This window comes from Lepidochelys olivacea (genome assembly GCF_965140295.1).
Source record: "Lepidochelys olivacea isolate rLepOli2 genome assembly, chromosome: 2".
Taxonomy (NCBI): domain Eukaryota; kingdom Metazoa; phylum Chordata; order Testudines; family Cheloniidae; genus Lepidochelys; species Lepidochelys olivacea.
Window position 1 is genome coordinate 90,505,058 of NC_140412.1, and position 24,987 is coordinate 90,530,044.

At 43.6% G+C, this 24,987-nt stretch overlaps 1 long non-coding RNA gene across 1 annotated transcript in view; it reads left to right on the forward strand.

The window, feature by feature from the left end:
• Positions 1-2,893: 2,893 nt before the first annotated feature.
• Positions 2,894-24,987, forward strand: part of LOC311515190 — a 32,935-nt gene continuing 10,841 nt past the window's right edge. Inside the window, exon 1 of the long non-coding RNA XR_014710077.1 lies at positions 2,894-2,998. This is a non-coding gene — a long non-coding RNA (uncharacterized lncRNA). The remainder of the gene's footprint in view (positions 2,999-24,987) is intronic.

A 24,987-nucleotide genomic window follows, 5' to 3' on the forward strand; every position in this document is an offset into this window, starting at 1 on the left:
AGAACCTGGATTTGTGCTGGAAATGGCCCACCTTCATTTTCATACACATTGTAAGGAGAGTGATCACTTTAGATAAACTATTACCAGCAGGAGAGTGGGGTGGGAGGAGGTATTGTTTCATGGTCTCTGTGTATATAATGTCTTCTGCAGTTTCCACAGTATGCATCCGATGAAGTGAGCTGTAGCTCACGAAAGCTTATGCTCAAATAAATTGGTTAGTCTCTAAGGTGCCACAAGTACTCCTTTTCCTTTTTGCGAATACAGACTAACACGGCTGTTACTCTGAAACCTTCAGAAGCAGTGTGAGCACTTAATTCAAGATTGTGTTGAAATGTATATGTAGCAGAGACACAGTTAAGGTTGTCCTTTCTATCTTTAACTTTCAAGTTTCCTGACTTTTGAGTCCTTAACTGTGTAACCTTAACATGGGAAGGGTGTGGGAGGAAAAATAGCCTACCTGCCATTCTTTTCTTTAGGATTTTTTTGGGAGGGAGGGGATAAATTAGAATTTCTTGAACTAAGTGATTGATAAAGATTTGAGTTGATTATGTGAATGCACTGACAGTTTGTGTTCAGTTGCAGAATCTGGTAATGCTGCTCTAATAAAATGTGGCACCTTAGAGACTAACCAATTTATTTGAGCATGAAATTGGTTAGTCTCTAAGGTGCCACAAGTACTCCTTTTCTTTTTGCGAATACAGACCAACACGGCTGTTACTCTGAAATCTAATAAAATGGCTGCCAGTATTCCCATGATGAATTCAATTTTTCAGGATCTTTCAGGACCATTTGAATATAATATGCAGATTGTCAAGAAGCTTTTTGTTTTTTTCTGAACAATTTGATTTTTTGAAAAGAAAATATCACAAACAGCTTCTTGTAATATTTTTCAGTGGAACTGTGGATGCTTAACAGGGGCAGAATTTCGCCTTTTCTTATTAGGTGTAACATGCAGAGTCCACAAAATCCCATTGATTGCAGCAGGATCTTGTATAGCAAGGCTTCCATTTTGAATAGTTCTACTGACAATTGTATGCAGCTGAATAGCTTGTCAAAATTGTCTTGTATGGTTGTAACTGAGAGTACTGGCCCCTTTAAGAGCAAATGCTGCTTGCCTGCCCATTACTGGGGCTCACCCCTCTATGACCTGGCAAATAGGAGCATATGATGAAGACAGCCATATAACTGGAGTGGCAGGACCATACAAAGAGCAGATTGTGGCTGGGAGAGCCCAGAGCAGTTGTGGGGGTCTCATTAAAGAGAACTGGGCAAACCTCAAACAGGTGGGGCTGTGGGAAAGGCTTGTTAATGAAGAGGCAAGAACTTGTGCTGGGGAGGGGTTAATTAGGGGACAGAAGAGGGCTGGGTCGAAACAGTAGTGGTGTGGAATGAGGCAAAGTTGGCACCTGTGTGTTTTGTTTACAGAATTCAGCCTTGGGATTGCAGTGAGGGAATCATTCCTTTCTCCTTCTGCATTAACAGGGGAGGGGACTGTTTATCCTTGAGAGAGGGTACTGGGACTGTTGTGCTGTGTATCCTTTGGACTAGTTTTGTTTGCCCTGAAAGGGGAGGGCTTTATAGTTTGGCTGAAGGGGGAACTGATCTATACCACAAAAGAAATTGAAGCATGGATGCAATTTGATAGAGGAAAGGTAAGAGATCTGAAATGGGGCATAGTATTGTTTCAGACAAATCCTATGATGCATTTTAATCTCTGATAACATTAGGTGTTATCCTTGTCAGATGGAAAGCTTCAAGAGTTACTGACACTTGTGGTGACTTGCATGTGAAAGCTATATTTATTGCAAAATATATTACGCAAAACTACATTTTTTTTCACTATGCTTATTCTGTGTTCAGCAGAATCTATTTGTTTTGTCCAATCTGGAATTATCTAAAGTGCGGATATTTTAAAGTTGGACAGCAAGTGAAATTACCCCCAAAAGGCTCTGTTTTGTTCCTGAGCTCTTGTTGTTGGCATGTGTGTTTTGTTTTTAACACTTAACTTTATTCTCTTTCTCCTAGCAATATTTCTTCTTGCTGCAGCAAAAAGGATATTTACTACTTATAGTGGTTTTGTTTAAGGAATCTGTGGGTTTTTTGTTGTCATTTGTTTTACAGTGGGATCCACTTTTGCATTCTCCCATTAGGGGAAACCAAACCCTAGTTCTATTGGCGGGGGGGGGGGGGGAACCTCCCATCTCTTCATGTATTTATTCCTGCTCCTGTATTTTCCACTCTATGCATCTGATGAAGTGGGTTCTAGCCCACAAAAGCTTATGTCCAAATAAATTTGTTAGTCTCTAAGGTGTCACAAGAACTTCTCGTTGCGCCTCTGCATAGGAGCCAGAGCAGGGACCTGCTGCTGCTGCTTCCGGGAGCCACTTAAGGTAAGCACTGCTCGGAGCCTGCACCCCCTAAGCCTCTCCCCCTGCCCCAGCCTGGAGCACCCTCCTACACCCCAAACTCCTCATCCCCAGCCCCACCCGAGAGACCACACCCTCAGCCGGAGCCCCCTCCCGACCCCAAACTCCTCATTTCTGGCCTCACCCCACAGCCCATACCCCCAATGAGAGCTGTCTTCCCCCACCCACACCCCAAACCCCATATTGTGAGCATTCATGGCCCGCCATATAATTTTTACTCCTTGATGTGGCCCTTGGGCCAAAAAGTTTGCCCACCCCTGATCTAAACTGACCTCCAGTATAACACAGCCCATAGAAATTTCCTGAAATAATTCTTAGAGCTCATCTTTCAGAAAACATCTAATCTTGATTTTAAAATGGTTAATTACAATTTGTCTGTTCTTCCAAAGGTGAAGAATTCCAGCCGCAGTGTTGGTTGTAATTGTGGATGTTTCCATCCCTATCTTTAACTAATTGCATTTCAACTATGGAAACAAGTAGTTCCATAACTCAGTCAGAAATTCAACTTCCCCAGCATTCAAGGTAAGAGAGAGAGATCACTGGATTCCGGCCTGGAGCATGCACATGTCAAGGTAAAACAATCTTAACAAACTGCATTTGCTCAGTTTGACATACTGGGGTACAATTCAGATTAGTGGGGGGCTTTGTCATGCCTGCCCTGCAACCTTGGATGCTTTACAATGCCTTCTGGCTGTAGCTCCCACCTGTGTCATTCACAGCCTTCCTGCATGCAAGCCACACCCTGAGTGAGTGTGTGTAACTGGAGCCTGCAACCTACACCCTAGTAAAAGTTCTTACCAGCCTTGGTTATACTGCTGGATGACCCCAGTACAACCCCAGTTCCAGATCTTCCCCCAGAAATGTATGTCCTGTACTGCCCAGCCCTCTCCTGGACAGTACAAATATATTGAATCCATTATAATGCCAGTTTATTACCTTCAGTAGTTACCCGGACACTTCAACGTAAACACATTGGTTTAGATAAAACAATAAAACAAGTTTATTAACTACAAAGAGAGATTTTAAGTGAGTATAAGTGATATCCCTGGTGGGTTGTGGGACCAAGGTGGAACACAGACTGATCCACCAGGGCTCCTCACCCTCCACAGGTGGTAAAAAGTCCCGCCACTTGGTGTCAGCGTGCAACACGATGAGGAAATGGAATGTGGGTGAGGAAATGGAATGTGTGGGATACGAGTGCGTATGGCTGTTCCCTAGGTGTGGTTCAAAAACAAACTCACTGCAAGTTGTGCAGCCAGCTTGGATTACAGAGGGGAGGAGGTCCGAGGGGGAGGAAGGCTTTTGCGGGGTAGGGGCCAGATAAGGTCTGGAGAGCCAGGGGTGAGGGATGGGCAGAAAACACCCTCCCACAGGACCTGCTTAAGAAAAACTCCAGAGGAAGGCGGTAAGGCTGCTCTCACCTCCTGGAGTACAAAGGGTGGAGAGTCCCATGTGCTGGCTGAGCACCAGGGGATTCTCCTAGTCTTAGTCCAGGAGGTCTCCAATTCTGGTGGTATCTGCCAGGACCAACCTCTGGCACACCAATGGGGACTCGACCACCTGCACAGATTAAAAAGCAGGTGAGCAGATTATGTGCACTGGCTGGGCCAAGGAACTCAAAGTACTCTCCCTGTATAGCTTAAGAAGTTTAGGGCTCACTCCACTCTCATGGAAATACAGCCACTTCCAGTACAAAGAGCATTGGCGGTTTTAACAGTATCCAGCAACACTACAAAGTAGTTCAGGAAATAATGTGAAAAATATCTATACAACTGACTCTTCAGGGGGGACTTGAGGGAGGAATTTGATACTATTTAGATTAATTGCTAGACTGATCAATCTTTAGTGCTCACTCACAGCTGAGAGAAGCTTGGCTCTGCTCTGATTCCACTCAGCAAGAGATGGCTTTCTTTCAGCTGTCTTGTGATGTGCTTGTTAGACCATAGATGTATGGGTCCCTGTGTCGGTGGTAATGGTTTGCAAAGATTGCTTGGTGGGATGGTGGCTTTACAAATTTGGGTAATTCTTTTTGGGGTGTTTAATGTACGGTCACGGAGTGCTGCTATAATAGCATTGATCCCATCCAGTATTGTTTTCTGCACGTACGCTGGAAGGGCTATTATGTGCAGTATAGGCAGACAGGAATAAATCCACTAGATGGCAGTATTTCTGGAGTTATACAATGTTTGTAAGTAGAGAAGACAAAGTAAATAGGTTTCAGAGTAACAGCCGTGTTAGTCTGTATTCGCAAAAAGAAAAGGAGGACTTGTGGCACCTTAGAGACTAACCAATTTATTTAAGCATAAGCTTTCGTGAGCTACAGCTCACTTCATCGGATGCATTCAGTGGAAAATACAGTGAGGAGATTTATATACACACAGAACAGGAAAAAATGGGTGTTACCATAAACACTGTAAGGAGAGTGATCACTTAAGATGAGCTATTACCAGCTATTAACAGTGTGTATGATAACACCCATTTTTTCATGTTCTGTGTGTATATAAATCTCCTCACTGTATTTTCCACTGAATGCATCCGATGAAGTGAGCTGTAGCTCACGAAAGCTTATGCTCAGATAAATTGGTTAGTCTCTAAGGTGCCACAAGTATTCCTTTTCTTTTTGTGAATACAGACTAACACGGCTGCTACTCTGAAACCTACTCTAAAGTGACTTTCACCCAACAGAGATAGAATCATAGGACGAAGGGACCTTGAGAGGTCATCTAGTCCAGTCCCCTGCACTCAAGGAAAGACTAAGTATTATTTAGATCAGTGGTTCTCAGTGTGTGGCCCGCATGCAGCCCAATTAACACACAGCTGCAGCCCAGCTGTGCGCTAAAGGCCTCCGGGCCTGCGTGGCTGGGGTCCAGGCTGCTCTGCTTAATTAGACTGGGACTCTGAAGACTCTGGTTCAATTCCTGATTCTATTACAGTCTTTGGAGTATGACTTTGGGCAGGTCACTTAATCTGTGCCTCTCTGTACTCCATCTATACAATGGAGATAATACTTTGCTGCTTCACAGATGTGTTGTCAGGACACATTTATGAATGGTTGACCTGCTTAGATCCTTCGATGGGAGTTATGATCAATCCAACTTGGTTCTTATGTGTTTCAACATCACCAGTTAAGAGCCTGGTGGGTGAGATTCTGTGCAGTGCCTCCAAGAGGTGTAGCACAGAACTCTCAGCCACAAGGGGTGGCAGGGGCCAGGGCTATGGTGGTTTAAAGCCATGTTTGCTTCCTACAAAACCTGGCCTGCTTTTTGGGATGCAGTAGTGGCCAGAATCTCTCTGCTGTACTGCAGCATCATTCCTGAAACATCTCATTCATCCTCAGCTCTACCCTGGCATGCCTCTTACTCCAGGGCTTGAGACAGTGGTCTTCAGATGGTAGCCTTCTAGCTGTCACCTGCAGTACCTGTGTTGTCTTAAATCTCTCTTTTTTAGGGCCCCTGTATGCCACTTTTACCCAGTGTAAAAGGTAGGTTTAAGGATTTCACTCATGTTCCCAAAGAGTGAGCTGAAGTGGAAAGCCTCTTGCCCATGGCTGAGTGCAGCTATGTAGAGCCTCATTCACTAGCATCCCATCTCTGAACTCAGGCTCATGAAAGGCTGTTGAAATCATAGCATGTGCAATGAGATTTTGCTCCATGGGGACTAGATGTTCACGCAGTTACTTTGGCTACAAAGTCCTGTGAAGCTTGAACTCAAACACCAAGCCGCAATCTGTTTGGATTTACATATAACTAATCTAAACCATCTAGACTTCTTGATTGTTTTTTAAAAGATGTCATGACTTTTGACAGATTCTTGAATGTGGACATTTCAGAAGACAGTGAGTAGGAAATATTTGGAATGACACTTGTGGAACTTGGATGTGGTTCATGTGTCTGGTATGTTTTGTTTATATTAGTGTTTTGATTTCCAGGACCCGCTAGGGGGATGGTGGCTGCCTAGCTTTACAAGCTCCCTTCCCTATCTCTTAAATCTACAGCCATCAGCAATTGAATCGCTTTTTTATTTAATCTTATGCTCAGACATTATCCCACAATTCTTTTCTCCTAATTTGATGCCATTATGGATGTTCCTTCATCACCAGATTTCCCACAAACTCCTAAGAAAGAGATGCTGTCACACAGCCCTCTGAGAATTTGCCCCTCTGAGACTAGAGTGAAATTATGGCTTAAAAAAAAAAAGTCTGCTCTCTGGAGTTTTATCTTGAGGAAAAATATCTGAAGATCCAACAAATTACTAGCATGCATCAAGCTAATTTGAAAGGCTTGGCATCAAGACTAGAGGAAGCTGAGAATAGAATCTTCTTGCTAGAAGTCACAGTGAACACCTCAGAGTATCGGAGGTGTTCGCTGTCCCTTCCCTGCTCCTTTCAAAGTTAAAAAGGAAGCCAAGATGTTTCGTTTTATGACCGCAGAGGAAGCTGAAAGGTATCTGATCCCACTACATCAAAAGACCCCTGCAGAAGATGCAGATGGGATGCATTAAAACAACTTTACCGGGTCAGGTAATTCAGCTCTCCATTTAGCAACAATGGTCCAGGGCCAACCCACTATTTTGTCTCCTCTCTTCCGCTTGGTTTCCTTTCTTTGAACTTCCCCAACAGAGGGAGCCAGCTGAGGAGCAAAGGGGCGGGGAAGAGGATCTCCTCTTTTATTTGAGGTATGGCCCTCCATCTGGAAGCAGGAAATAGTTATGAGCTCCTGCAGGTGTGTTAGCAGGTTGGAGTGTTGCAAGCAAAGTAGCTGTGCCAATACGGTATCTGCTACCTTACCTCCCCTCCCCATGATTCCAGTGCACAGAAAGCCTCTATCCTACTCCCGTCCCCTCTTTCTCGCCCCCTCCCATCCCCGAATCTTCCTCCTCCCTACTCACCCTTGATGACTTTACTTCATTTCACCCCCACCTAATTTTCTAGAATTTGGGTTAACAGCATTCCTGGAAATAGTCAACTCATTTGCCCTAAATGCACACTTACAAGAGATACCAGATCTAACCTGAAATCTTCATTACATTGTTTAATGATGAATCTGTTCAATTCCTCAACCATAAAGAAATCTGATCTCCTAAAATCCTGTCCAAGAATAAATATTATCGCTGGTTATACTTCACCAAATGACTGAGAATGTTTTACTATGAGACTCGCTTGTTTTTTCAATAATATTAGTTCAGGTTCTCTCCTTTTTTTTTTTTTTTTTTAGTTTTTATTTTTGTTAAAGGAGTTAAAATAACTGTTGTGTTGGTTTTACATTGCTGATGTTACTATTGGGCAATGGCGTTCACGCTATAATCCAGCATGAGCAAGGCTTCTGGGGGAGGGTAACATTTAGGCATAGCTGTTCTCCAAATAATCCAGTTAGGTTTGAATAAGATTATTTAAACAACTTTCTCCTATATCCACCATATACTTGTTCTTAAGTTTTGACCTCAATTTTCTCTGGCCCCTCCCCTTTTTTTGTGAATGGTGCAGAAACCCTCCATTGATATTGTACTATTTTTTCCTTATAAAGTTAAAGGGAATTCAGTTATAGGCCAAATGGATATTTGGGGTGGGGCGGAGGTGGAGTGGGAGTGAGTGATGAGGCTACCCCCTTGTATATCTCCTGGACTTTGGTTCTATTTCAGTTTGGATAAGAGTTGTGTGCCTTTGAACGGTCATTTTTGATCTCTTGATTTCTTTCCCTATCTTTCTAGCTGTCTTCTATATTCTATCTATCTTTTCCCCTCACGGTCTGCTTTACCCTTTCACCTTTCCCCTCCTCTTCATGTCCCCCAGGCAGTGAGACGGAACCCAGTAATATCTTTTCAGTGGTCCATCTAGCCCAGCATCCTGTCCTCTGATAGTGGCCAATGCCTGATGCCCCAAAAGGAAAGAACAGAACAGGGAGATCATCATCAGTGATCCATCCTGTGTCATCCAGTCACAGCATCTGGCAGTCAGAGGCTCAACCCTAAAGCAGTGGGTTGCATCCTGACCACCGTGGTTAATTGCCAATGATGAACCTATCCTCCATGAACTTAACTAATTCTTTTTTGAACTTAGTTACAGTTTTGGCCTTCACAACATCCCCTGGCAAGGAGTTCCACAGGTAGAATATGCATTCTGTAAAGAAGTATTTCCTTTGTTCGTTTTCTGCTGCCTATTAATTTAATTGGGTAATCCCTGGTTTTTGTGTTTATGTAAAGGGGTAAATAACACTTCCTTATGCTTTCTCTACACAGTTCATCATTTTATAGACCTCTATCATATCCCTCCTTAGTCATCTCCTTTCCAAGATAAGTCCCAGTCTCTTTAATCTCTCCTATGGAAGCTGTTCCATACTCTTAATCATTTTTGTTGCCCTTTTCTGAACCATTTCCGTTTGTAATATATCCGTTTTGAGATTGTGTGATCAGAACTGCATGCACTACTCAAGGTGTTGGCGTTCCATGGATTTAGAGAGTGGCATTGTAATATTTACTGTCTTATTATCTATCCCTTTCCTAATGGCTCCTAACATAGTTAGCTTTTTTGACTGCTGCTGCAAAATGAGTGGATGTTTTCAGAGAACTATCCACAATGACTCCAAGATCTCTTTCTTGTGTGGTAACAGCTAATTTAGACACATCAGTTTGTATGTATAGTTGGGATTATGTTTTCCAGTGTGCATTACTTTGCATTTATCAAAATGTGAATTTCATCTGCCATTTTGTTGCCTAGTCACCCAGTTTGATGGGATTCTGTGATGTACCGGGACACAATCCAGACTATTGAGGGGACTGTCATCCCTGCCCTGCAACCTTGGATGCCTTACAAATGCCTAGCTGAGTGGCTCCTTTTAGGGAAAAAGGGTTTCTCTCCCATCTAGGGTTGGGAGGGTAGCCTTCCCTGGACTTCTGTATTAGCCAAACAAACACAGAGTCGGGACTCTTAGATAAAATGAGGCACTTTAATGCTAGCAAGTACGACAGCTGAAGGGCTCACCAATTCCTACACAGAGGAATATGGCAAAGCCCAGAACAAAGAACAAGGAAGAGCTTTTATAGCTTGGTTCAACATACTTTGTGATATCTCTTCCAGTTCAAACCGGTCAACCCCTGTTGGTCTGAGTCCTGAGGTATGAACATGGAGGCCCATCTGTATAAGGAATTCTTTCCCCAAACGGGGAGTACAGGTTACACATAGTTCAAATTCTTTCTACCCATAAACATAGGAAAAGGACAGATAAGCATAGAAAAAAGACAGAAGCCTAGCCTTCCATGCTTATAGGGTTGTTTTCTGGTTCTCTTCTTTATCACTCCCATGTGGGATACTCTCAAACAGCTTTCCAGCATGCAAGCCACAGCCTGAGTGTCTGTGTGTAACTGCAACCAACCTAGGTTTTATTGCAGGGTGACCCCAACACACCTCCAGTCCCAGATCTTTCCCCAGAAATGTATGTACTCCGGAAGGGTACAGTATATTAAGTCTGTTATTCCTTTAAGGGAATAATATTCTGGTTTATCACCTTAAATAATTGCCCAGAGACTTCGATTTAGACCTGCTGGATTGGATTAAATAGTAAAACAAGTTTATTAACTACAAAGGGAGATTTTTAAGTGAGTACAAGTAATGAGGCATAAAAGTCAGTGGTTACAAAAAAAAATAAAATACTTACTAGCATTTACTTAAACTATCTTAGTTGCAAAGCAGACTTTCCTTTGCAGTATCTTCTCTTTGCATCCAGACAAAGGAAAAGATCAGCCAACTGTTCAAGCCAGATGGTAGAGCTGGGTAAAATCTTGGGATTTTTGTTTTTTAACTTATGCATTTTTAATGTCTGTCTGTAACATATCCAGGAATCACTAGGATCTATAGTGCACAGGCTCTTGTGCAAAACTTTATTAAGTTTTTGTGTCTTTTGCGTCAAAACTATTTATTCTCATGAGGAATCCTTATATGGAAGGAGTCCCTCTGAAGTCAGTCAGGCTATTTACACATTTTGAGATTCCTTATGTGAATAATGCAGGGTCTTCTGTACCAAATTAGCAGATAGACTAATGGAGATATAGCTTAGGGGACTCCAGACTCTAATGATGGTGTGATTTCTCCTCATACTTTGAATGATGACATTTGGAGGTCCCTACACACTTAATGTTGTGCGCCTCCCCCCTTCACCCTCCAAGGAGATACAGCACTGAAACCGATTGCAGGCTATTGTGAGAAGTTATGGAAATAACTGAAGAAGTCTAGCGTGTGATAGTAATTGATTAGTAAATTAATGTTTAACAGCCTAGTGGCAGCAGTTGCTCCAGTTCTGCTCCCTTACTACAAATCACTGAGATTCACAAATATGAAACACATGTTTTCTGTCTGACCATTGTCTTTTATGGGATAGTGGGGATTGCAAACGCAGATGCTCTGGTTCATCTGATTTTTGGCAGATTGGGCTATGTATAGCCGCTTTGCTCTCAGAGCAGACATTATTGTTAACATAGCTTCACTGACTGGAGAACAGATATGGCCACAGGTAATAAGCTTGGCCGAGCATTTTAAAACATCTTTGCTCTCTGTAGGCCCCGTTCACCTAGGTCTGGACTTTGACCTTAGACATCTCCGTGAGGAACAAGTGGCACAGAGGCATCGCTCTGGTGCACAGCTCCTACTCTGCTTTCCTCTTCCCTGAGAGGGAAGTAAGTAACTTCTTGCTAGGATGTACCAACAGCAAATTCTGACCCTCCCCTCCAATCCCCTCGTGCCATGTCTCTGTGTCATGGGTATGTTGGGTAGTCAAGCCTTGGCTCTGCTCTTTCCTAGCTCACCTGCTCCAGCAGGCACTCAGGAGTCTGTTTTCCTCTGTTCGCCTAGACTGAAGATTTGGCCCATGAAGGGATTTTATGTGTGTGTGTGTACATGTAATCAAGGTCCTAATATTTAACACTAACACTTGTTCTGGAGTTGCAGTCGTGACTCTGTATTTAAAGACCCAGCTCTGCTCTTATTACAGTCAAAAGGAATTTTCCTCTATAGGTACTAAGTATTATCCACTGCTGTAGGCTTGGCTGTCTAGTTGTAACTCATTTTCTCTTTATGTAACCCAGTTCCCTCCCTCTTTCTTTAATTTCTGCCTGAAGTCTTTCTTGCTGGAGAGGAACTCTTTGTAACTGTGATGTTGCAGTCACTCTGACAAAGGGATCTGGACATACGAATTTGAAAAATGCTTGTCTTCTCTCTTTGAAGTTTTTTTTAAAAGTTTCTTTTAGGAATGTCCTTTCTGTGTCATAGCTTGGTCTAGAAACTCCAAATGTGATTTAGCCATCTGTCCAAATGAGTGGATTTGGGGGCTATTGAGAGGTTAAGTGGAATTATAGACTAGAAAGATGTTAACCTCAGAACTGTCTGAGGTGTTAAAATACAGAACTCCTCGCTTAAAGTCATCCCGGTTAACGTTGTTTTGTTACGTTGCTGATCAATTAGGGAACATACTCGTTTAAAGTTGAGCAATGCTCCACTCTTGCGTTGTTTGGCTGCCTGCTTTCTCCACAGCAGGTAGCGTCCCTATGCTCCCCCCATTCCTCCTTCTCCCTCCTGCCCGCTTGCCGGGTTTAGGAGGCAGGAGGGAGGGGGTAGGAGCAAGAAAGCAGCCTGCAAAGTAAAGGGGGATGAGGTGGGGGAGGGGAAGAAGAAGTGGGTCAAGGGTGGGGGCTTGGGGGAAGGGGTGGAGTGAGCGGGCTGAGGGTTGAGCCCTCCTTCCCCTGGTGCTTGCAGAGTAGGGGAAGCTGCCAGTGCTGCTACGCAACATGCTTCTCCTGGCCTACAGCACCTTCAGCCTCCTTGCCTGCCTCATTGTCTCCAGTGACTTAATAGGATTTAAAGATGCTGTCCCTGCTATGAAGAAAGATATCCTCAGCTTGGCCAAGAAAGCAGGTTTTGATGAGGTGGAAGAAGCAGACATTACACAACTTCTGCAATCACACGGAGAAGAGCTAACCAATGAAGAACTGATGCAACTAGAGGTGACGAGAGCAATGGAAGAAAGGGGCCAAGAAGTAGAAGAACCACTAACCCATCGAAATTTGACTGCCAAACATCTTTCTGAAGCTTTCCAAATAATTGAAGCTGGCTTGCAAATCTTGAGCGATGACGATCCTGACAGGGAACGCAGCTCCAAAGTGATTAGGGGAGTTGGTCATCTAATGACTTTTTCTTCCTTGGTAAATTTCTTTATAGCAAAAGGAAGCAAAACAACAATCTCTAGATACATTTTTTTGGAGTTCAGAAAGTTCAGCAAGAGGAGCAGCCAGACAATCCACCCTCTTCCACTCTCTGACTCCACAATGTCAACCAAGCTTCATACTCAGCAATGACTGTAGTATTAAATTGCGTGTTTAAAATTGTTTAAAACTTATACCTGTGTTAAATATGTGTATAATGCCTTTTGTCTGGTTAAAAAAAAAATTTCCCTGGAACCTAACCTCCCCTATTTACATTAATTCTTATGGGGAAATTGGATTTGCTTAACATCGTTTCACTTAAAGTTGCATTTTTCAGGAACATAACTACAACGTTAAGTGAGGAGTTCCTGTACAGAGTTTTAAAATATTCAGTAGGTCCTTACTGAACTTATATGTCCCATGTGCCTAGCCTGTGCACTTACTGACATCCAGCGCTGAAGTGGATACGTTGAAAAATTTGGGGCCTAATCTTGATCTTGCTGAGGCCAAAAGCAAAAGGGCCACTGATTTCAGCAGGCACAGGATTGAACCCTTTGTGATTTGGTATAGTTCAGTACTGCAGCTTTAAAAGGGGGGGGAGCAGGAACACAGTAGACCTGCTTCTGTTGCTCGATAGTTCCTTGCTGCTGGCACTCCTGGGGAGCACAGCAGGTCTCCCCCCTACCCTGAGCCAGCCTGGCTTCGTTCCACTTCACTGCATTTGGAGTAAATGTGTTTTGGTAACTGCTGTGCACCTTGTATATCTAGTTTGCCTGGCTGCCATGTTTGTAGTAGTTAATGTTGCATTTGTATTTCTGTCTGCACCATATCTTCTATTAGGACTTGTATTTCCCGCACACACCCCCAACCGCATATTCTGCATCTGATCTCTGCCACAGGATGGCTGTTTCATAGGGCATCAATGTTTATGAAATCTTTAATCTCAGTGGCTTGGTTTCCTTGGAACAACAATGAATTGCACTGAGGTTTCTTGTAATACACATATGGTCACCTCTTGGAACAGCCTGTTGTCATAGCAAAAAGTCCTAGTCCATTTGTTTTTGCTGGTCTATTTTATATTCAATGGCTTTGAAACAAGACAGTAGCCCACTTCTTTACAGTCTTCCCCCTCACTGCAACCTCTTTTGGTATGTGAAACGGATCCTGATGACTAGAGTTCTTCTAAATTGACTCACCCGTTAAGTAGTATGTCCTGAGACGAGGTTGGTTTGGTTTTTAAATAATTTGTTTCAAACATTTAAAAGTTTACTTGCATGTGAAATGTTACTCCCATTGCATAAAGTTAAGTATTTGCTTAAGTGTTTGCAGGTTTAGAGGCTAGGACTACACAGGAAAATTGTGTAATTGCCTCTACATAAAGTACGTCAAGTGTATAAAGTAAACAAACTGGAACAATAGAGTTTTTTTTCTGCAGGCTTCTCTCCTATTTAGGTTTCAGAGTAGCAGCCGTGTTAGTCTGTATTCGCAAAAAGAAAAGGAGGACTTGTGGCACCTTAGAGACTAACCAATTTATTAGAGCATAAGCTTTCGTGAGGAAGTGAGCTGTAGCTCACGAAAGCTTATGCTCTAATAAATTGGTTAGTCTCTAAGGTGCCACAAGTCCTCCTTTTCTTTCTCCTATTTAGTACTCTCAGGATGCTTGTGGTAAGACAGAACTGTTGCTTTTAATTTGAGGGTGTGTCTTTTAAACTAAGCTGAAATTTTCTTGGAATCAGGTGTTCAGCCCCCAAAACCCAGGTTAAGTGTTTGAACTGTATTAATTTAGGGAACATGCCTTAATGTCAGGTATAATACAGGCACTTATTGTAAATGTAGATATTTTAACACCCTAGCTGCTATCCCTTGCCATAGTCTTTGTGGCAACAGAATGTGAAAGTATCCTTTAATAAATTCAGCATCTTGAATCTCTGTAAGGTGAGAGACTTGGATCCTACTAACAATACACATACTCCTGCCTTTAAAGATAAAGGAGAATTAACTTTTGCCATAGGCCCTATGACGGCCATTGGAGAGCAGCTGTACGCATATGCTAACCAATTTATTACATCATATATAAAGCTTCCCTACTACCTATAGGACATGGTTGGCGAACTTTATTCTCCAGAGCAGTTGGTTTCCATCACTGCAACCTCGCATTAAAATAGTTTTTATCTTCTGCATAAGGTCAACATAAAAACTGTTGGTAGTTACTCATGAAGAGCACGCTAAACAGAGTGGAAGCTCGCATTGCTTCAACCTGATGCTCCTGTATGAACTGGCCTTATATGACAAACTCCTGTATTTCAACAGCAATTTTAACTTGGAAGGTAAAGAACCACCTTGTACTGCATTATGCTCTTTCAGGATGAATTTCCAGTTCTGTATTAAAGTAATAAAACTGAGTTTCAACTACAAGGGAAAGAAATATTGACAGTGGTTGGAATTGAAAAGTAAAAGCCTCTAGAGCAGCATTTTTCAGTGATGTCCAGCAGCAGTGATCTGCTGATGTGCAGGGAATTTCTAGAGACCTGAAATTAACTGCTCTTTCTGTGTCTTATCACACACTGTTAGCAGGTCAGCATTTAATGACCTGCACTCACGCAGCACAGCTCAGAAAGATAACTTTGTTTTTCTTTGGGTTACAAGTTCAACAATTCTTCCACTTCTAGACCTTACAAAGGTTGGCTTTGTAGACCTGCTCTGACACGGCAATGTTATTTTGAAGATACAGAGCAGAATTTCTTATTTTTCTTAGTGAATTCTTCTTTGCAGCTGCAGTGGTGCATGGTTTCCAGACCCTGAAAAGCTGTCTGTCCTGTCACCCTATCACATTCAGACTCGAAGATTTCCCCACTGTAATTTCTTCAGTGCTTTGTACCTCCCCAATAAAAGGTAGACCAGGTATGGCTGAAATGCAGGCAAGTGCTCCAAGGACGAGGAACAGAATGTGGCACAGGCTGGGAGGAGGCTTGGTGTTTGCAGAGTCCTAATTCCTGGGGTAATGTTGGCCCTATGCATCTGTGCTGCATCCCTACCATTCTCCTGCTCCATCCAGGACTTCCGTGCATTTCTGCTTAGAGAGCCACAGCAAAGTTTGGCTAAACAGAGTGTAGGGAAAGACAAGCTCTTGCATGGGCTCTCCACTTTCCAGCCTCCTAAAGGCAGAGTTCTTGCTCCTTACACTGTACTTTGGACCTTGCATGTGCACAGAGAGGAATGGAGGATTTGACCCCTAATCAGATGCATCTGTGGAGATTCTGCTGCTCTTGGAAAAACCAGCAAATGCCTGACTGTACCAGCTCCCAGTCACCACCAACGCTGGCCTTAACTGAATGCCTATTGTGCCAGGCAACAATGTGCTAGCCCTGACCTTGGATGCTGCCCTACGTGATTCCCATAAGCAGTGCTTGAACTTCCTCTAGCATCACAAGTCACTGATGCTAGTGCTATGTAATGGCTATTTTCTGAAGGTCTAACTTTATGGACAGCTGTTGTCAATTACTATAAACACCCACAAACCAGCTCACATGGTTTGGTAGAGGGGGAAAAGAGACATGGATCAGTAGCAGCAAGGTACAAACCGTTCTCACAACCCCTAATCCAAGAAGATGGGACATAATATCAGGTGGAAAAGGCAAGATGGGCTCTCGAGCCACCTCTGGAGTCTCTCCCAACCAGCTCATAGCACCACCCTTGGTGCTGTGCAGTTTGAAACAGACAAACTATGACCACCAGAAAGAGCTGGGAACCCCACATCTGTAAAATTCCTAAGCACTCGGCAAGTAATGTTCTTGGCAAAGGGTGGCGCATCCTGAGTTGTTGGGTGTTTTTAATGAGGGGCAGAAACTTAAAAAAAATTATTCAGAAAAGAGCAAACGCTGCCGGCACACAGAAACAATGAAAGTATTCAAGCATATTATTAGTACAACAATTCTACAGCCCAATCTAAGTCCAAATCAAAATAGCTTCCCCTTCTTTCCCCCTCCCCCAGTCCTCCCCCCCACCTTAAAACTAGCAAGGAGGCCTCTTTGACAAAGGGACAGTATCTTCCTAGGTCTGTACAGGGCCTAGCACAATGGATTCCCAGTCCTCACTGGGGGCCTTTTGGGTAGTACCAGAATACAAAAAAGTCGTGATTGGAATGCATCCAAAGGTATAAGGATCTCTCCCTCTTTCCTCCAGTCATCAGGGAATTGGGCTTGTGTTTTTGTTGTTTATGGCAAGAGAGGTGGAGATGTTGTGGGAAGTCTGACAAGTGGATTTTCTTTGGGAACCAATTGGGGAGCTGTGTGGGCCAGCCAAGTCTGTGACCTCATTGAGATTTTGCTTGAGCTCAAGAATCTGTCCACATAAATTTCTTTGCAAGACCAGGGCTGAAGACAGAAGGGAGATTCACAGATTCCAAGGTTAGAAGGGACCATTCATCTAGCTTGACATCCTGTATAACACAGGCCATTGAACTTTCCTAAAATAATTCTTAGACCGTATCTTTTAGAAAAAACATCTAGGCGTGGTTTAAGATGAGAGACCAGACAGATTGACCCACAGACAACTAGCCATTATAGGAATATGCAGTTGAGAATCTATCTTGATGAGGAAAACCAATATGTGCATTAATCATAAGAGACATCTTACAAATCAGTGTTAAAAGTATCTCAATAAAACTGCGAATATTAATCCCCCGGCTATGCATTGGGGCTTCCCTGGATGACCTGGTGTATAGTTCACTAAATGGCAGCTAAGTCTCTTCATAAAATATTAGTTTGTTTAGTCCCATATATGTGACTTGTTCATATTTGGCAGTTTCCAGTAAATTACTACTCCAGTGATTTATATCAGGAAGAGTTAAGTTTTTTTCCAAGCCATTACAATTAGCCTTTTATCCACAAGGGTGGCTCTTAGGAGCCATAGCTTTTTGCACTGACTTAATAATAAGTCAAACATTATTACTGAATAGGGCGAGTCCAAATCCCCTGCTGAGAGCCTGACTCAACCTTAATGCTGAAGAAGAGAACTGACTAAAAGGGCTGAACTCTGGACAATTCCATATTCAGTTGTGGCAGCCATACACCTCAGCTCACACACATCAGGACAGCCAAGGTCAGACACAATATCAAAAGTGGAAGTCCAGGAAATCCATAAACAACCTTAATTCTAGCTCCCAATCGATATACTCTCAGCCTTTGCACCCAACCACAACCCCATGGTGCCTTTTTCACATTTCTGATATGGACCACACAACCTCATTTCTCAGATTGGAAAGGTAGGTATACAAGTTGCTTCCAACTCATATACAGTTCACTGATTCAAATACAACTTCAGCCATTCACCAGTTCGCAGCATAAGGCACCAACATCTCATCTCTTTTCCTCCCCATACATCCCAGAAACAACATTTAGATCCTCCACTGAACTATGAACCAGGCAGCTGAACTAAATCACCTATTGCAACACCCCAAATAGACAGTGGTGGTGGTTGCCATCTGCATTGCCGCAGTGCCTAGGGTACCTAGCCTCATTGTGCCAGGCACGGTACAAACATAGAACAGAGTGATGGTCTGAACCCATAAGAGCTTATGACTTAGGTAAAAGACAAGAGGCCACAGGTGGATACAACTAGGGTGACTAGGTGTCTGGTTTTTGATCAGAACACCCGGTCGAAAAGAGACCCTGGTGGCTCCGGTCAGCACTGCTGACTGTCCAGTTGGCGGTGCCATGCCGTGGGCCTGGCAGGCTCCCTGCTAGCCTCTCCACCACGCAGTTCCCAGGAAGTAACTGGCATGTCCAGCTCCTAGGCTTAGGGGCAGCGCCCAGGGGGGTCTGCATGCTGCCTCGCCTGCAGGTGCGGCTCCCGTTGGCTGGGGAAGAGCAAGGGGCAAAGTAGCGCACCTAGTAGGTGGCTGTTGAGGGTTCCTGGCATGTGCTTCTCCCGCTGCTGCTGCCCGCTCCTCCTGTGGCTGGGCTCAAGCCGTGGTGCGTGCCCTGCAGCAAAGCACAGTCTGTCATCCCATCTCCGGCACCCAGGAGTTCGAGGTATGTATCCCCGTCTCCGAGTGCTGGGAATAGGGCTGCACTTCTGTCCCCTCACTGCATCCCTCCCCATGTCATACAGCAATGAGATGATTTTAAGTGTAATAATCTGTGGTAGCAGAACACGAATTACCTGGTCCTTCTCAAGAGTGTTTTTTTTTTTTAAGACATCACATCAGAGATGGATTTTAAGGTGATATCTGAAGGAGGAAAATGCAGATTTTTATGGGGAGCTACGTCCATGCATGGGGTGGGGGGAGGGAGAAAATGCTATGATGTGTTTCCAACATTTTGACCAATGAAGGCTGACCTCATTGCTGGAATGGAGGGCAGAGGTCAATGGCTCGGTACCATCTAAAAGATAAGACGAGGCTAAGGCCCTTCATGGCCTAAAAGTGAAAACAGGTAGTTTTTGTTTTTGGCGTTGTGGAAAATCATGATCCTGTGGCTGGATACAAAGAAGTGGGGTGACATGGTATAAACAACAAGCCAGGCAAACGATTTTTGCAACAGCTTTTTGAACAGAATTAGAAGGGAGGACAGGACTCGGTAGTTGAGATGCAAGAGAATAAGGACTTGGATGAGTTTTAGATGTGTGGACGGAGGAAAGGCCAGATCTTGTATAGGAGGAAGTGGCAAGATTTAAACAGAGCCTGGATGTGTGGTCATAGGGAGAAGGCTGAGTCTAAGATGATGCTCTGGTTCTGTGACTGAGGTGTCTACAGTGACTGAGAGATGGGAGAAATCAAGAGCTCAGTCTTGGCCAGGCTGAGTTTGGCTTGACAACTGAGCATCCACAAAGAAGTGTCAGAAAGAGAGGCTGAGATTCTAGTTTGGATAGAAAGAGGCAGATCCAGAGTGGGGAAAAGATTTGTGAGCCATCAGTGTGAAAATGTTGGCTAAAACTTTGTATGATCTCAGTCAAATGCAGAGACAATGTAGAGGAGGGGGCCAGGGATGATGCACCATCTCAATAGAAAGCTGGGTGGGGATGAACAGAATCCTCTGAAGGAGCAATTGGAGAGGTAGGAGGAGACCCAGCAGAAGACAGTCACAAAAGGCAAGGGAGAACAAGATTTCAAGAAGAGCTTGGCTGGCTTTGAAATAGCCAACCAGCAGGCTGAGGTGAAGGAGGATGGTTCTGAGATTTAGCCAGGAAGAGACTTTTTGAGCAATTTCAGTCGAGCAGGGTTTTCAAACTTCATTGCACCATGACCCACTACGTGACCCCAGGAGAGGGCCGGAGCAATAAGGTGTTGCAGTTAACTTTTAACTTGAATCTTAGCTTTGAAATTCCTGGCTTTCAACTTGCGTGTGCTTGCTCGCTCGCTCTCTCTCTCTCGCATGATAATTCTTGCTCAGGTAGTAGTTAATGGTGTTAAGTACTCTAGGCATCTTAAGGAAGGTTTTTTTGTTTGTACACAGAAATTATGAAGGACATATGGACCAAATTTTTAAGATCAGTTACGACCCTGTTGTGCCACTTAGGCAATACAAAGGAGTTGTAATCCAGCCACAAATTCCCCTGGCATAGAGGAACTGTTGGTGAGTCTGCACACCACTGATGGCCACGTGTAGGGTATATGTAGCTACACGTTGCAGTAAAAGGCTCTGGCAGTGGGGAGACAACAGGACACTACGGTGCTGAGAATAGACAGGGGAGGCACTGCTTGGGCATGTAGAGAGCTGTGTAGGCTATGTACTGTAAGGAGTCAGCTGTATCTTTACTGGCCTAAACAGTGCATACACTGCTATTTATACCCTTGCTGGGGTTGGGGTGGGGAGGGGCATGCTGTGTGGACTCTACATGTCACCATAAGGAGTGTGCTGATGTACCCTGTGGCGCTGCTCCCCCTCACTGCTTCCAGGGTGGAGAGTGGGCACGATGCAGCTTGGCTCCACAACGCTGGTCCACCATTGACATAGAATCTAACCTGTGGCATAATTTACAGCAATCTGGTGGCGCTCTTCATTGCACTCCGAAACTTCACTTGGCCACTTACAATAGCCAGAAGGAAATTCCACCCCTCACCCCCAACATATAGCGGGGCTGGTCAGAGGCATTTTGGAGGAGTTCGTCCTTTTCTGAAACCTTGCATGTTGGTTACTATCCCTCCATCTCTTTTCCCTTAACCTGTCCTATGCCACCCTGACCTAGGGGCACCACTACCTAACTGTACACAGTAAGTTGGAGGTTCCCCATTCCTCTTCGTCACGCATCAGACTTCCTGGAGCCCTCCACCATGGATTTGTATGCTCAGATACCGTAGTGATGGGCATGGTAGAACGCTAACTAGATAGAACACACCCCCAGTCCCCCCGTGGTAGCCACATATTGCAGCTTCTCAGCCCCCTTCTCTATGCTCTTGGCTGCCACCTGGTAGCCCTGTCCCCATCTTAGGTTGTGTGGAGGGGGCTGTAGCAAGCCTTCCCTCTCCTCCCCCTCTAGCTAGGCTGTGGAATCCATTCATGGTTCTGTTGCCCTTATTTCTGACTTGTGATGTCATTTTTAATACTTGCTAAAAAGTCTGATCCTAGCAATGCATCCAGTCCTTCTCTTTCCTCCCCAATCCTTGTCCTGTGTGCATCTTTACCTGTGTGACTAAGAGAGAAAGGGCTGGCTGGTGTGTTAGTTCAAATGCACAATAATCACCCCTGCCCATTTTTCATTACAGAATGCTCCCAGCCAACAGCATGAGGTCCATGTGGGTGATTTAGTCCATTGGTTTTGGCTCTAGCTAGTGCTAATTGTCTGTGTTCACGTAAGCTGCTCACTGATCTGGTTTATTTTACTTGCTCTGAGTATGCAGTCTGTAAATAAATTAAGTACATGCCAATGATGAATACAAAGAGACTGGGTCACAGGAACACAATATCAGCACTGGGAATATTAATTTCCATACGCAGGTTACTGGGCCAGAAGTGTGGGTGTCTCTCCTTCGAATCCATGGAAAAACTCTTGGCAAAAAAAAGAGAGATTTGGTCTCATTTCTCTGAATAGAACTGTTTCTCCTAATCTCCTAGAAATCCCAGTAGTGGCTTCAAGATCAGCTGCATGATATTTATGTAATCTCCAGCCTCCAATTAAACACACAAACAAAAAAACAAACTCCAACAACCTCTCTGCCAGTCTTTTTATTGAATGAGGATTTTATACGTAGAAGCCAACAAACTTGCTGCTACTGTGAGCAAGTTCTTTCATTAACTGATCATTTTCTTTCCTTCCCTTTGTCCCATTGTCTAAATGTGCTAGAGAGAAGAGGGCCCTTCCCTCTCTGAAAAGTATCCTAAATTATAGACTTGGTTTCTCCATTAAGACTATGCCTTCCTACTCTTTGAATTGAGTGAGATCAGCACATTCTTCCCTGGAGTCACAAATCTTCTGTTAGCAGAGTAATAAAGGGTGTTTTGTGTGAGTACCAGGGAGACTACATTGGTCCCCCAATGAGAGCTGCACAGATAGTTAAAAAGGATTCTATTCACAGTGGTTGCTTTGCTCATAATATAGCAAAGTTGAGGTCAAATGTCTGGTATGTTACTGTAGGAACTGGAGCAAAGGGTACTTGCTGTGTATGACTCACATAATTGCAGACTTCTTGTTTTCTTTAATTTTTCACCCTGCTTAATGGAATCAGCTGCTTGCGTGGGGCAATTTCTTTATGACTGTAGACCAAAGCTGTAAAGATAGTCCAACCTTCCATGACTCTGATTTGAACACTGCTGAAAAGCACAGGATTATATCCTTAGCACCTGATTAGGTGCTGAATGGTTGTATGGAGAGGTCTATGAGATAATGTGGTTAGCTTTAGCCAGTCTCTACTTTTCACTTGTTTTTAGCTTTCATCTTGCCGTTGGTTAGAAGAGGATTTCTATGGCACTTCCCTTAGCAACTCTACACTTCACTGCTTGTTTCTCAAAGTGTTTTCTTTGGGATGAAACAAAAGCATTCTGCAAGCCACTGGCAGTCCCTGGAGAATAATTTGAGAACCACTGCCTTAAATTCCAGCAACAGATTTTGTTTAATAGTATTTTTAACAGGTACAGCTAATACGGAAGGCACTAAGAAAGGGTGTTGGAATCTGAAAGCTTAATCGGTTGAGAAGCTGATCCGTTTGAAATTAAGTTGGCTGGACAACAGTAGTCACTTTGGCCACTATAAAGCGAAGTGCCTGTTTTCAGGTGATTGTATATTTAATATTGTAACATTACACCTAGAGTGATTTGATTAAATGCTTTATCTAAACTAAGGGTCTGATCCTGGACACTGTGCATACTGCTTTAGCCTGAACCAGCCAGTGAAAGATTAATGGTATAGAGCTAAAACAGCAGCCCCTCGCTACCGTCCCCCATTATGGCTTACAAATTGCAGAGAGTCTGATTTTTAGACTCTTTAGCTAGATTCCCATTGAGGCTCATGGGAGTTTTGCCTGAGCAAGGCACGAGGGTTAGAGAGTTTGAAAAAAGAATGGCTACGAGTTCAAAAAGCCAGCGTGATACCACACCACAGTGCCTGACGTATCACAATAGTGGATCTTGTCTGCAGTAGTGTGGAAACTGCTGATTAATGCTGGCTACTTAGTGCCAACCACTGTACTGTATTGACTTCTTAGTGTGGTCAATGTGCCACTGGCTTCTTGCTGGCCTGGCTGATCCTCAGGAAGGGGAGAGGACTGTGGGGTAGTTGTGTTATCAACCTATGGAGCCCCAGAAGAGGTGGTAGGCTCCTGCAGAAAAGCTCCCTATCCCCAAGGGTCTCTGTGGAGATTGCGTCCTGTGTCTCCCAGTGCCTTGGGTTTGAAGTAGCCCACGCAGTTACTCCAATATGGGGGAGAGATGAGTCTACATAACAGGTACTAGTAGGCTCCTGAGTCTAGCTGGACTCCTTTGCTGGCTGATCGGCTTCCACCCAGCCCCTCAAACTAAGCCAGCGTGGCTCCTTTTAGAACAGAGAAGTGGTGAGATTCCAGCCATTTTGGTTCAGATGCTAGATCTAAATTCAGATCCAGCTGGCTGTAAGAATTCAGATGATAAATTAAATCGTGAATTATAACCTTGATGGCATCTGAATCATCCCTCTTCTATTTTGTATGTACAAGGGACCTGAGTTATAGCTGAGTTATTCCCATGATTGCTTTGGGAATCCATGATTCTGAATTTTCTGGCCTTTTATGAACTAATTTCTCAATCTTATTGATGATAATTAAATTCAATGTGTTAAACATCTGTGAGTAAATTCCTTTTAACAATTTATACAATGTAGAAGTACATGACACTTTATAAACTATAAAAAGGACCAGATCTCTTCCTCCCCCAACCACATGAATGAGAAATTCCTTGACAAGTCTTGAGTACAAATAGGATTTAAATACACTATCAAAAATGAATGGCAGTGGAATGCCAGGAATTATTTCCATCTTCACATTCTGGTGGCATGTTATATTTAACTTCCAGGTGGGAAGCGAATGGACATCATATTCTTGTTCTGCAAACTGTCCCGCGTGTCTTCTGCCAACCTGGAAGGCTTCAGGACCTCTCTGCAAGGGTTGTGCTCCCTGTCATTTCTGAATGTCTTTTAAAGAAAAACTGGAAGCTGTAGCAAAACTAACTAGCCTTAGACAGTTGGTTGCATTCATCTTTGGCAGAATTTTAGAAAACCTGAGCCAACCCTCCAGTTTGATTGACTCTTTATGGATAAATTTCTGTGAAATGCAGCTGAATCATATACTGAATGAATTCCAAGGGTCCTCAATCTGGCTTGATATGTTTCATAATTAATGAATAGGAAAATCAACAACAATGGTGAGCATTAATAGTGAGATGCATCATACAATATACCATGATTTGACACACTTTTCTGCTGTTCGTGGATACAAATTCCCCCATAAAACTTGTACTGATTTTCTTTGTGTTGTTAATCTCTTCTGTCTATTCACCCATTTACCATTTTTTCTATTTTGCCTATTGCCATAGTATCTAAGTAATGACCTCTGCATAACTTTAGAGTAGTAAAACCATATGTTGCTGTGTTTACATGTGTTGCCTAGACAATGAAAATACTAACAGAGAACTCGCCAAATATCCACAACTGAGAGTAGTGAGAGAAGGCCATGTGAGGAAGGAAAGGTTGAGGTAGTCTGCTGTTTGTAGGGGATAGTTTGGTAAGGAGATGCTGGAAGACTGATATCCCTAGAGGGCAGAGTTAAGGTTGTGGTGTGTGGCCTATGTGGTGTGTGTACAATAGTTGTGGTGATGGTAAGATGTGTGCCCGTGGGTGAAGTAGTAGAGGGTACACACTATTAAATGACTATCACCATTGGGGAAACCTCATCTAATCTGCAACAAATAAT